Here is a 10,160-nt window from a genome sequence, read left to right as displayed (position 1 = left end):
CAGAGGCCATCCCCAGAGGGACATTTCATTAGTCCACAGCACAATGAAAAAAAAAACACAGAGGGAAGTCCATTTGTTGGTGTAAAGCCAATGACTGTCCCTTCTTGGGAGTGACTGCTTTTGATTTAGATGAGGTCTGTCTTATTTTGAGAATTAAAATGTACTTGCTTTTATGAAACGATGGTGCTAATGGATAGTGATTGTGTTCTGAATGTTCTTAGGGTGCATAAATTAAAGCTGCAACTTTGTAGGAACGTGGCTTTCGTTTTCTTGCTTTGTTTCTTCTGTCAAATCCAAAGATCTGGAATCACTGACTAGAGAGAAGTCTGAGATTCCATATACACACAGTCAGCCGCCAAGTTTCTTACCTGTCCTCACCAAGGCAAAAAGACCTGGGTTCCCAAGTACACACTTTTCTGTCACCTGTACTGGCTTTCTACTTTCAAAGAACCCATCATGGTAGGTGCAGTTTAGTTCAGTGAAGGAGAGAGTGGGCTCTGGCCAGGGTTCAAAACCAGTTCAGCCACTTAGCTTTGTCCTCTCTTTGTACCTGACTTTCCACACCTGTAAAATGGGAATAATAATGTCTGCCTCATGGGTTGTTTGTGATGATTAAGTACTTGAAACGGTACCCAGTACCCAGAGCCCATCAAATGTCAACTGTAATAATTACTATTACAAGCAGGTTTCACCTGGACAAAAAAGTTGGGTGTGGGAAAGCAGTGAGTACACAGATGGTGGGCCTCAATGACACCCCAAAAGACACATTATTCATCCCGTCTACCCCTCCCACTCTGCTCTTCTTGAGGCTAATCAATCTCAACGACCCTAACCCATTTAGTTGCCTTGAACAATTCTGGAGGCTTCTTAGAGGCCCTCCCCCAAATACTTAAACCAGGAAGGCTAGTCCCCTCAGCCCATTCCCCACCTATGAAACCCCAAACTACCAGGCTCTGGTAATGAGTGTTTCAGCCTAGTTAATTAGAAAAGCCTAATATGCTATTGGGGGCCTACCTTGCAAGACACAGTGCTAGGCCCTTATGGTGGGTGACTCTGGAGGGGACCGTTGCTTGTATGCACAGGAAAAGCCAAGGGGAAATTAGCATATTCTATAATGAAAAGCTGACTGGAGTCCCCGATGGGCTTGGGTTTGGGCAAATTCCATAATCTGAGCCTCAATTTCCTCCTTCGGAATATGGGTCTATAGACACCTACAGGAAGTGCTGTCAGACTGAATGAGAGAACGTCTGTTGTGACTCTCCGCGAACAGGGTCAATCCATACGTGCGAGCTCCCCCCCGGTAGAAAGCCAGAAATTTAGAGAGGCGAAAGGCTGGGGGTGCCGCCCGTGCCCTGACGTGGACCCCACACTCTCCGAGACCGTCCCTTCCCCAGCTGGCGCTTACCCCCGCCCGGGAACCAGATTCGGGGGCCTCTCGGTAGCTCGTTACTCCAGCGCTCGCGTGGGGACGGGGAGAAACGCGGCGAAAGCACTGGGAGCGGCGCCCCCAGAGGAGGAGGGCCCGTTGGGGGGGGGCGGAGGCCGCTCCTTTCCCCGCCCCGGGCCTCCCTCCCTCCAGCCCCCCCTCCCCGTACTACCTCCTCCCCAGGCGCGCATCCGGCGGCGGGCACAGGATGTTCTTTCGCTCCCGTCCCCCCCCCCCCCGCCAGCCCGCCCCCGCTCTCACTTTCCCTTCGCTCCCATCCCCCACTCCCGCCGCGCCCGGCGCCGGCACCTTGTTTAACCCCTCCTCTCCCGCGCTTTGCGGCGCCCCGGCGCCCCCTGGGCTCCCACCCTTCCCGCCTACCCCCCAGGACGCGGAGCATGCCCTAGGGCTGCCCGGGAAGGGGCGGGCCCGGGCTCAGCGCCGGCCGGCGTTCTCAGGATCCATTGGCCCGGCGGGGGTGAAGGGGTGGAAAGGGATCCCAGAGGCTGAAGCCGGCATTCTCCGGACCCCCGCCAGTTCACCGGCGCCGGGTGGGCTGGGGGTGGGCTGGCAGCCCTCGAGCTAGCCACGCGCCCGCGGTGGGGGGGGGGGGGGCGGGGCGGAGGGAGGGCGGCGGCCAGGTGGGCGGGGTCAGCTCCAGGACCGGAGGCGGGCGGGAGGGTCGAGGACCCCAATGTCATCCTCTCCCCTGGTCAGGGTAGGAAGGGGCCAGGGACTTCGGGAGAGGATGGAGAGAGGTCACGCCCCTCACGTACACGTCACTGTTTCCAAGGCAACCGAGGGCGGGAAAGCGGGCTGGAGAAAGGAGGCTTTAGAGAAAAGAGGCTACCGGAGGCTTTGGGACCCGGGTGGGGGTGGGGAGGCGGCGGGGGCGGGCTTTTCAATCTGCTTCTCCTCTCGCTGCCGCTGCAAGAAACTGAGGGGAGGGCCGGTTCTGCTCATTCAACAAACGCTCATTGAGCTTGAGCTCTGCTTGGCGCCCCGCTTAGGCGCTGGGCTATGGCTGCTCGGGATCCGAACCCTGCCCCCTCATCCGTCATTGTGAGTTAGGGTAGGAGGGCCTTGCGCCCCGGGTCGCGTCTGTGGAACCGGTGTAATGATTAATAGTGTCCTTTTTCGCGCTTGAAAGTGTTCCGGTATGGGGGAAACTTTGTCCCCCAGTACAGGAAAGGCTCCAACCATACTGGGAAGGAAGACAAGCCCTTGTGAGATCACTATGCAACAGGCACTTTCTTGGCCCTTTGTATTCTCTGTGTAATCTTTGCCCTTGGTTCTGCAAGGTAAGTATCACTAGCGACTTTTATAGATGAAGAAACTGGCTCAGAGAGGTTGGGAGACTTGCCCAAGGCCAAACAGCCAAGTATTGAATCCAGATCCAGGTTTATGTGGCCTCCAAAGTTGGAGTATCCTACCTCATGCTTCCTTCTCAAAATAAATAGATTATATTAAATAAGTAAATAAGAGATACTATCACTGCCACGAAGGAGCTCATAATCTATGGGGTTGCAAATATTACAAGACATAACTAAGCAATAAAATAAAGAGGAGATTGAAGGCGGCTCATAAGGCTCAGAGGGAAGCTGAGAAAATGATCAAAGTTGGGTGGAGATTATCAGAGCCTCCCTGCAGGAGATAGATTTTGAAGTGCTGGGGCCAGGATCACTGTGTGTGTGTGTCAAGAAAGATTAACAATCTAAGGGCATCAGACCAGGCACCCAGAGCTAGGCAGGCTGGAATCTCCAGTTGTGAAAAGATCCCTCTAAACCCAAAGTCACTGGCTGTGCCCACTCACCTTTCAGCTTTCCACCCTCCTCCGTGGTTTTCTGTTTCTTACGGAAGCACAGGCTCCCAGCAGGCAGCTGCATTCATTCCACTCTACACTGAAGGTCTCTGCAGTTCGCATTTGCCACAGACTCCTTGACGTTAACTTGGATGTCAGCTTCTCCCTTCCCCACCGTCTCTGAAGATTTGGTGGATAAAAAATTGTGACTTTTCAAAACCAAAGGGCCTGAGCAAGTATTAGGAACCAACAGGCTCGATGGGAATGGGGAGGCTGAGTCAGGAGAGAAAGATGAGAAAGGAGTACAACCAAGTGGCTTGGTCACTCCACTAACATCTGCTCCCTTCTGCTCTGTACCAGGCCCAGGGTATACCAAGGATCTGTGATCTGGGCACACCAGGAATGAGTGCGGGGCCCTTCATCTGAAACACACAGCTGAGCAGCTGGTGTACCCAGTGTGCTTGGTTGAGGAGTCTGAAGCTGAAAGCATACACAATAAACAGTGTTCGCGAAACATTATTCCAGTAGGCTAGGTAGGGGAAAGGAAAAACGTAGGTCAGAAAGGTGTGGCAGAGGCTATGGGAATTTGAGCCAAAGGTGGAACCTATGGGGATAGAGAGGAAAAGGCAAATAAGAAAAATAAGAAACAGGGGCGCCTGGGTGGCACAGCGGTTAAGCGTCTGCCTTTGGCTCAGGGCGTGATCCCGGCGTTCTGGGATCGAGCCCCACATCAGGCTCCTCTGCTGGGAGCCTGCTTCTTCCTCTCCCACTCCCCCTGCTTGTGTTCCCTCTCTCGCTGGCTGTCTCTCTGTCAAATAAATAAATAAAATCTTAAAAAAAAAAACACAATACGTCTTGTAATAAAAGTAACAAAGGGAGGAATTTGGTAGTAGATCAGGTATACGATGGTGAAGAAGAGAGAATAGTTAGAAATTAACCCACCTTCCTGGCGAGTTTGGGGAATGGGAGAGTCACAGGGGGCAATGCAGAAGAGCTGATGTGAGCGACATGAGGACGAGGTCAGTCACTTCCAGGTCATGTGAGGGCAAGTGTCCCCTAGGTGACTGAACTTGGAGATAGGGAAGTCCAGAAGGGCAGTGGGCTGCCTTGTGAGAGTGTCCTTGTCACCGTAGGTATGCAAACAGCTTCAGAGCAATGACTGACCTGGGATATCATGGACAGATTTCATACATCGGGTAGAAGGTTGGAGTTGATGACAGTTGAGCTACCTCCTGGCTGGGAGATTCGGTGAGCGCTGGCTGGGTGAGCACACATATGGGAAAATGACTATCTGTGTGGGAAGGGGGTCCATGGCCCAGGCCTGCATTGGCATCCATCTCCTCAGAGGATGCCAGAGATGCCATCAGATGGCCCAGGGGCCTGAGGCCCAGGTGAGGCACTTCAGCTGCCCCGGGTCCCACCCCCAACCCCACCCTCTAAGGCCCTGGAGCCCAGGCCTGTGCTGGCTGCCAGGGCCTTTCCTGGAACTCAGCAGAGGACAGAGCCCCTCCCTGCCAGCCCTGGCACACTCCAGGCACAGCGTGTCCCCTGGGGCACCTAGCAGACACCCCAGGAGGCTAGGGTGTGGGACAGGTCTCCGCCTCCAGGAAGAGTCCTGCTCTGGGCTGCCATCTGAGCTCCCTGCCCTGGGCTGTCATCCTCACAGTGGCCGTACCAGGACAGCCGGCACAGAGGAGGAAGGAGAAGTTTTGTGGCTGGGTGGCAGGATTCATGGGTCTTTGTTGTGGCTTTGGGTGGGAGGGTGGGTAAGGCAGAGAAGCAGGGTCTCAGGCTTCAAAGCACCTCCCCACCTGCTTCTCCCTCCTTCTGAGGAAATCTTCAGGGGCCTAGTGGTTTTGAGGGGTGGGAACAGGAAGAGACTCTAAACTCTGGGTCAGCCAAGGACAGAGGTGGGGGAGATCTTGCCCTATATCCCATTTCTCTCAGCATCCTCTTCCTGTGCTCCCCACCACCCTAGAACAAATTTCTACCCCCATCTGCAGCGATGAGTTGCATCCTCCACACCAAGACCTCCAAAGGCCTCCCAGAGTGGTGGGCTTTGGGGGAAACAGGAAGCTGCAGGCCAGGCCACACCTGCCAGATGGCAGGAGAGCGCCCCTCCCGGGTGGACCGAGCCTGCTCCGCTGGGCTGGGGGCCGTGAGACTCTGGAAACGCAGGGGCGAGAAGGCAGAGGGATGCGCAAACGGGCCACGTGGAGGTCCCGCGCGGCAGGCAGGGGCGGGAGCCCAGGAGCCGGCCGTGCGCCCGCCTCCCCCCCCCCCCCCCCCGCTCGAGGGAGCCTCCGAGAGTCGAGTCGTCGCTGACCGCAGGCTGCAAGAGCGGTTGATCTGGTGAGCGAGCACACCCACTTACCCAGCTGCTGAGTCAGGCTGTTCTCGCTCCCCGCTCGCCCGCCCGCTCGGGACATTGTGTTCCAGCCCCGGCGCGCTGGCACCGGGCCCAGGCGCTCACACCAGCCTCCTCGCCCTGTTTGTGCTCGCGGCTTGCGCTCGGCGCGCAGCCTCCCTGTCGCCGCAGCCCTGCGAGTGCGCGCTGGGGCCGGGCCAGGGGCGGCCGGGAGCCGGTGCGGAGCCCCGGAGACGGGCGCCCGGCCGGGGTGGGGCGGGGGGCCCCGCCGCCCAGCCCGGGCTCCGGCCTTACAGCACTCAGACCTCTCCATCCCCCACCTGCACCCCACTGTGGAAGCCCAGGCGTGTGCGGGGCCCGAGTGGCACAGCTGGGGAAGGGGGGCAGGTGTTGGTAGCTTCCCATGGGAGAAGGAGCCGCCCAGGCTGCCGCCCGAGCCCCACTAGCGCTCGGTCCAGTCTGGAGGATAGCTGCGAACGTGCCAGGCCCACACTTGGAAGACCTGGGATGCAGTCACGTGACAACGGAAGCCCGCTGGAGGGGGCCGATGCGAGCGATCCCCCGGAGGAGCCTGCTGGTGCCTCGGACCCCCTTCCCCGACCGCTCATCACACCAGTCTGCAGACTGCAGGGATTCCCAGGGGTTGGCGAACCAAGCCCAGCCCTCTGAGATAGCTTGGGAAACCCCTGGCGGGGCGCCAGGAGTTCGAAGAGCCCGGGAGTGGAAGGCGGGGTGGAGGAGACGACCCCAAACTGGGACCTGACCCCTCCCTTTGTTCCAGCCCCAAACCCGGATTTATTCAGAGCCACGTTTTCTCTTTACCCATCCGTCTACAGAAAGACGTCACTGAGTGCAGTTCCTGAAGGTTCCACGTCTCCAAACCGAGGAGGGGACAAAGGACTGCTCTCCTGGGCACCTACCATATGGAAGGCTCTTTTGGGTCCTGCTGAGGACGTCATTAGAAAGTTGAAGACCCAGCTCCTACGAGCCCTTTCATCTCCCACCTTCCAGCCTCCACAGTGTGCTGTGCCGTTTCTCCTGCCCCCAGTGCCCATCCTCCCAGTCCACCCATCTCTCAAGCTCCAACTCATAAAGCCTGCTTGAAACAGTGCCAGCCAAATCTGATTCCTCTCCCTCGAATGCCCAGCACATTCAGTCTGTACCTTTCTCACGGCCCAGCGTGTGGCCTGTCTCATATTCTAGTGATGTGTTTACTAATCCTGTTCTCCTAACCAGATTAAAAAGTCCTTGAGGCAGAAACAAAGTCGGCCTCTTGGAGGCCTCCCCCCATCACTTGAGCTCATCCCCCACAGGCCAAGCTTGGCACTGGAGTTGATGTCCAGTAAATGTTGGGTGTATTGAAATGATTTCCTGCCCTTGGGCAGATTGCAGACCAGCTGAAGAGACAAACACACAGCCCGTGAGGTTAAATAATAACCCAAGACAGCAGGTGGTGAGTACCAAACGTTAAGAGCTATAGGGACTCAGGAAGGAGGTGGTGATATGGGAGAAAGATCCCAGGAGGTTCTAGGCCTTGAGCTGTGTGTGTGGAGGAGGAGAGACGAGGCGTGGAGGTGACTCATCCTGGTTGACATCACCACGAGCCAGCCTCTGTGCTAGCCACTTTCCATGCATTATCTCTAATATTCAGATGGGGGAGGAGGGTAGGTTTGGAAGGAGCGGAGGGCCTGGTGCCCAAGCCAGACCTGCCCAGAGCTAACCAGAGCATAGAGGCAGCCTTGGATCTGGGCTCCCCACCCTCTGTTCCCCGGCACTGCCTGTTCCCTGGCCTGCCACGCCTGCACAGTACACCCAAGAGAGCTGCCCAGCGCTGCCCAGCTCTGGAGGCACTCTGGTCCCACCCTGGTGAACAACTGGCTGTGTGATCTTGGGCAAGGCACTTCCTTCCCTACACCTCACTGCCATCTGGACCTTCCTTGCAGCGCTTATAGGCTGGGACTCTGAGTGAGTGTCCCAGGGGATGCTTGCCACCTCCCTCATGTTACCTGGGCTGCTGTGGCTGCCTACATTCCCCAGCCCCCCCAACCCCGCCAGCCCTCTCTCCCTCCCCCACTCACTGCTCCCTCCCAGTCTGGAGCTGCTGAGAGGAACACTGGGTACAGAGTGTGAGCAGGGATAGTAGGTTTCCTGTGGTTGCAAAAGGAACATCGGGACTTTCCCTGTGGTGCCCGAGCTGTGGGAGAAGTGGGGGAGGAGGAGGCAGGGCCAACCTCCAAGGAACCTCTGCTCTCTTCCCTCCCCTCCACAGTGCTCCCAGCTCTCCAAAAGGCTGGTACAGTTTGTTACGCTGGGGCCGGAATGTACCGTGTGTTTCATATGGCCTCTGTCCAGTCCTACACTGGCCGCTTTATATTTATACTTCCTTCTTCAGCTGTGGCATCCTGCTGTCAGTCAGTCACCCCTGCTCCCATCTGCCCACCTCCCACCTGGGCCCTGCACCCCACCATGAGTCAGTCCTTCGGTTCTAAACTCTTGTGGGAGGATGGTGTGGGGTGCAGAGAACACCGTGGAGGAGAGAAGTTGGACTCCAAAAGGGTAAAACCCCCAGTCCCCTTTCTCTTTCCCATCACCCAGCCCTGCAACAGCCTCCAAGGTCACGGACCCTCCAATTTGGGTCTAATGGCTCTCTGGGCCCTTGAGGTCGATTCACCACTCCTTGCCACTCTGCAAGCACTTCAGAAATATTCTTGAGCCCGGCTGGACAAGTGAGCTGAAGGCTCTATTTATGTTGCCTCCCCAAAAGCTTGGCAGACCTGTTAATCTGTGATCCTCCCCCATCAGTCACAGAGAACACGGCAGAGGTAGGGTGGGTGGGGGATCAGATACCCCCCCCCCCAGGAATCACACATTCCTAATAGAAGCTGCAAAATGGAATTTGACACTTGGTGACTTAATGATTTTCTGAGTCATGATCAGTTTAACTTCCTCAAAGTGGCTTCAACGTTCAGAGATTGATCTGGCCTTCCTTCCCTAGGAGCTTGTGATATTATTATTCACAATAATAGCGAGTATCGATTGCTACCGTGGACCAAGCATTGGGCTTAGGGCTTTATACACACAACTCATTTATTCTTTGCAACAACTCCAGGAGGTGGGCGCTACTGTTAGCCTCCTTTGACACTTAAGGAAACTGAGGCTCAGAGAAGTGACTGAGCTGGGATTCACAATTAACTCTACCATCAATACCAGCATTTCTAAATGTTCTGCCAGATGCCTAGCTCGTGTACCTCAAACTGTAAATCCTCCATTTCTCAGGCCTCCGTTTCTCAGAGTCTTATTGCTTTTGTCCTCACATGATTCCAGGAACTCTGCGTTCTTGGAGTCCATGCATGACCTGAGGTATAATCTGACAGCCAGAAAACTGTTTTCAGCCCATTGGACAGGCTGAAGTGTAGAGGTCCCGGAGGACCTCAGTGGTGGAGCTGGATGGTCAGGTTTGCTGGCCGAGGGGATCTTCAGTTGTCTTTCAGCCAGTTGGCAAGCCTGCTGCCACTCACCCCCTCACCTGGGAATAAACTTTGCCTTGTTGTATTGATCTGGCATCAAATCCAAAAACCAGAGGCTGGGGCTCTGACCTCGGGTCTATCTGTGGCACTCAGTGACATGGGGGCATGTGAGCTTAGGGTACTCTCTTAGGGCCCATGCAGAGCAGGACGCTGGGAGAATCAGCATCATTATGTCCCTGGCATTTACGTCGGGCCATGTACATTTCACTGACAGGTCCTAACTCAGTGTGATCGTAATGTTTCTCTAAAGTAAGGAGACCAGTACTCACTTCCCTGATGGGAAAACTGAGGCAAGAGCAGCTCAGTTGCTCACCCAAGGGCCAGAAGCTAGGTTTGTGACTGTGATATCTTGGGTGCTGTGTTTCATAACACAGGGCCTCTTCTGAGCTAAGAGAGGAAGAGTTTCTCAAGATGTCCCAAAAATCTCGTGACATGTGTCCTTTCACCCAGCCTACCACCCTAGGAAGGGACCACAGCACCACATTGCCCACACCACCCTTATCTACCCCCGGAGGCTGAAGCAAGGGCACCAGACATCCTGTAGCGAGTCGGCCTGTCCCAGTCTCTGGCTTCCTGTCTTCTGCGGCTCTCATGGGCACATTTTGTCCCCTCTGAGCCCAGTTCTTCCTCTTTCATCCTTCTGTCTTTGCTCACTGAGAGCCCTGTTTATATGCCTCCATCCGTGTTTGCTTTTCATTTTTGCTGTTTACGTGTTCATTCTCCCAGGAAGTGTCCTAGGGTCCCCTCTGACACCGACTTGCTTCCAAGGAAGTGTCTTCCATTCCTACCCCCACCTGCGCACCTCACCCCTTACCTCCAGCTTCTGCCAGTGTCAGATGGCCGAGGTTCATGCATTCAGTGGGTACTTAATGAGCACCTACTGTGTGCTCCAGGAATTATGTTAATTCCCGGGGACCCAAAGTCTAAAAACTGTGCCAGAGCATCTATTAAGAACCTACAGTATGCAACAGGCACTGTGCTTCATCCAGGAGGGCACCAAAGCTGGTCATTGCCCTCAGGAGATCTCTGGGCTACTTG

At 55.7% G+C, this 10,160-nt stretch overlaps 1 long non-coding RNA gene across 2 annotated transcripts; it reads left to right on the top strand.

The window, feature by feature from the left end:
• Positions 1–1,718: 1,718 nt before the first annotated feature.
• LOC123776205 (uncharacterized) lies at positions 1,719–6,706 on the top strand. 2 transcript variants are annotated; one of them, XR_015722639.1, is made up of 4 exons: positions 1,719–1,977; positions 4,361–4,475; positions 5,206–5,579; positions 6,432–6,706. It is a non-coding gene; the product is annotated as an uncharacterized LOC123776205 (long non-coding RNA). The 2 variants fall into 2 exon arrangements; XR_006775301.2 differs by lacking the exon at positions 1,719–1,977 and adding an exon at positions 2,332–2,727.
• Positions 6,707–10,160: the final 3,454 nt, after the last annotated feature.

The sequence above is a fragment of the Ursus americanus genome, chromosome 32, assembly GCF_024610735.1.
Source record: "Ursus americanus isolate L20-20 chromosome 32, mUrsAme1.1.p, whole genome shotgun sequence".
Classification (NCBI taxonomy): domain Eukaryota; kingdom Metazoa; phylum Chordata; class Mammalia; order Carnivora; family Ursidae; genus Ursus; species Ursus americanus.
The sequence above is the reverse complement of the archived record's forward strand: the minus strand, read 5'-3'. Positions and strand labels throughout refer to the sequence as shown.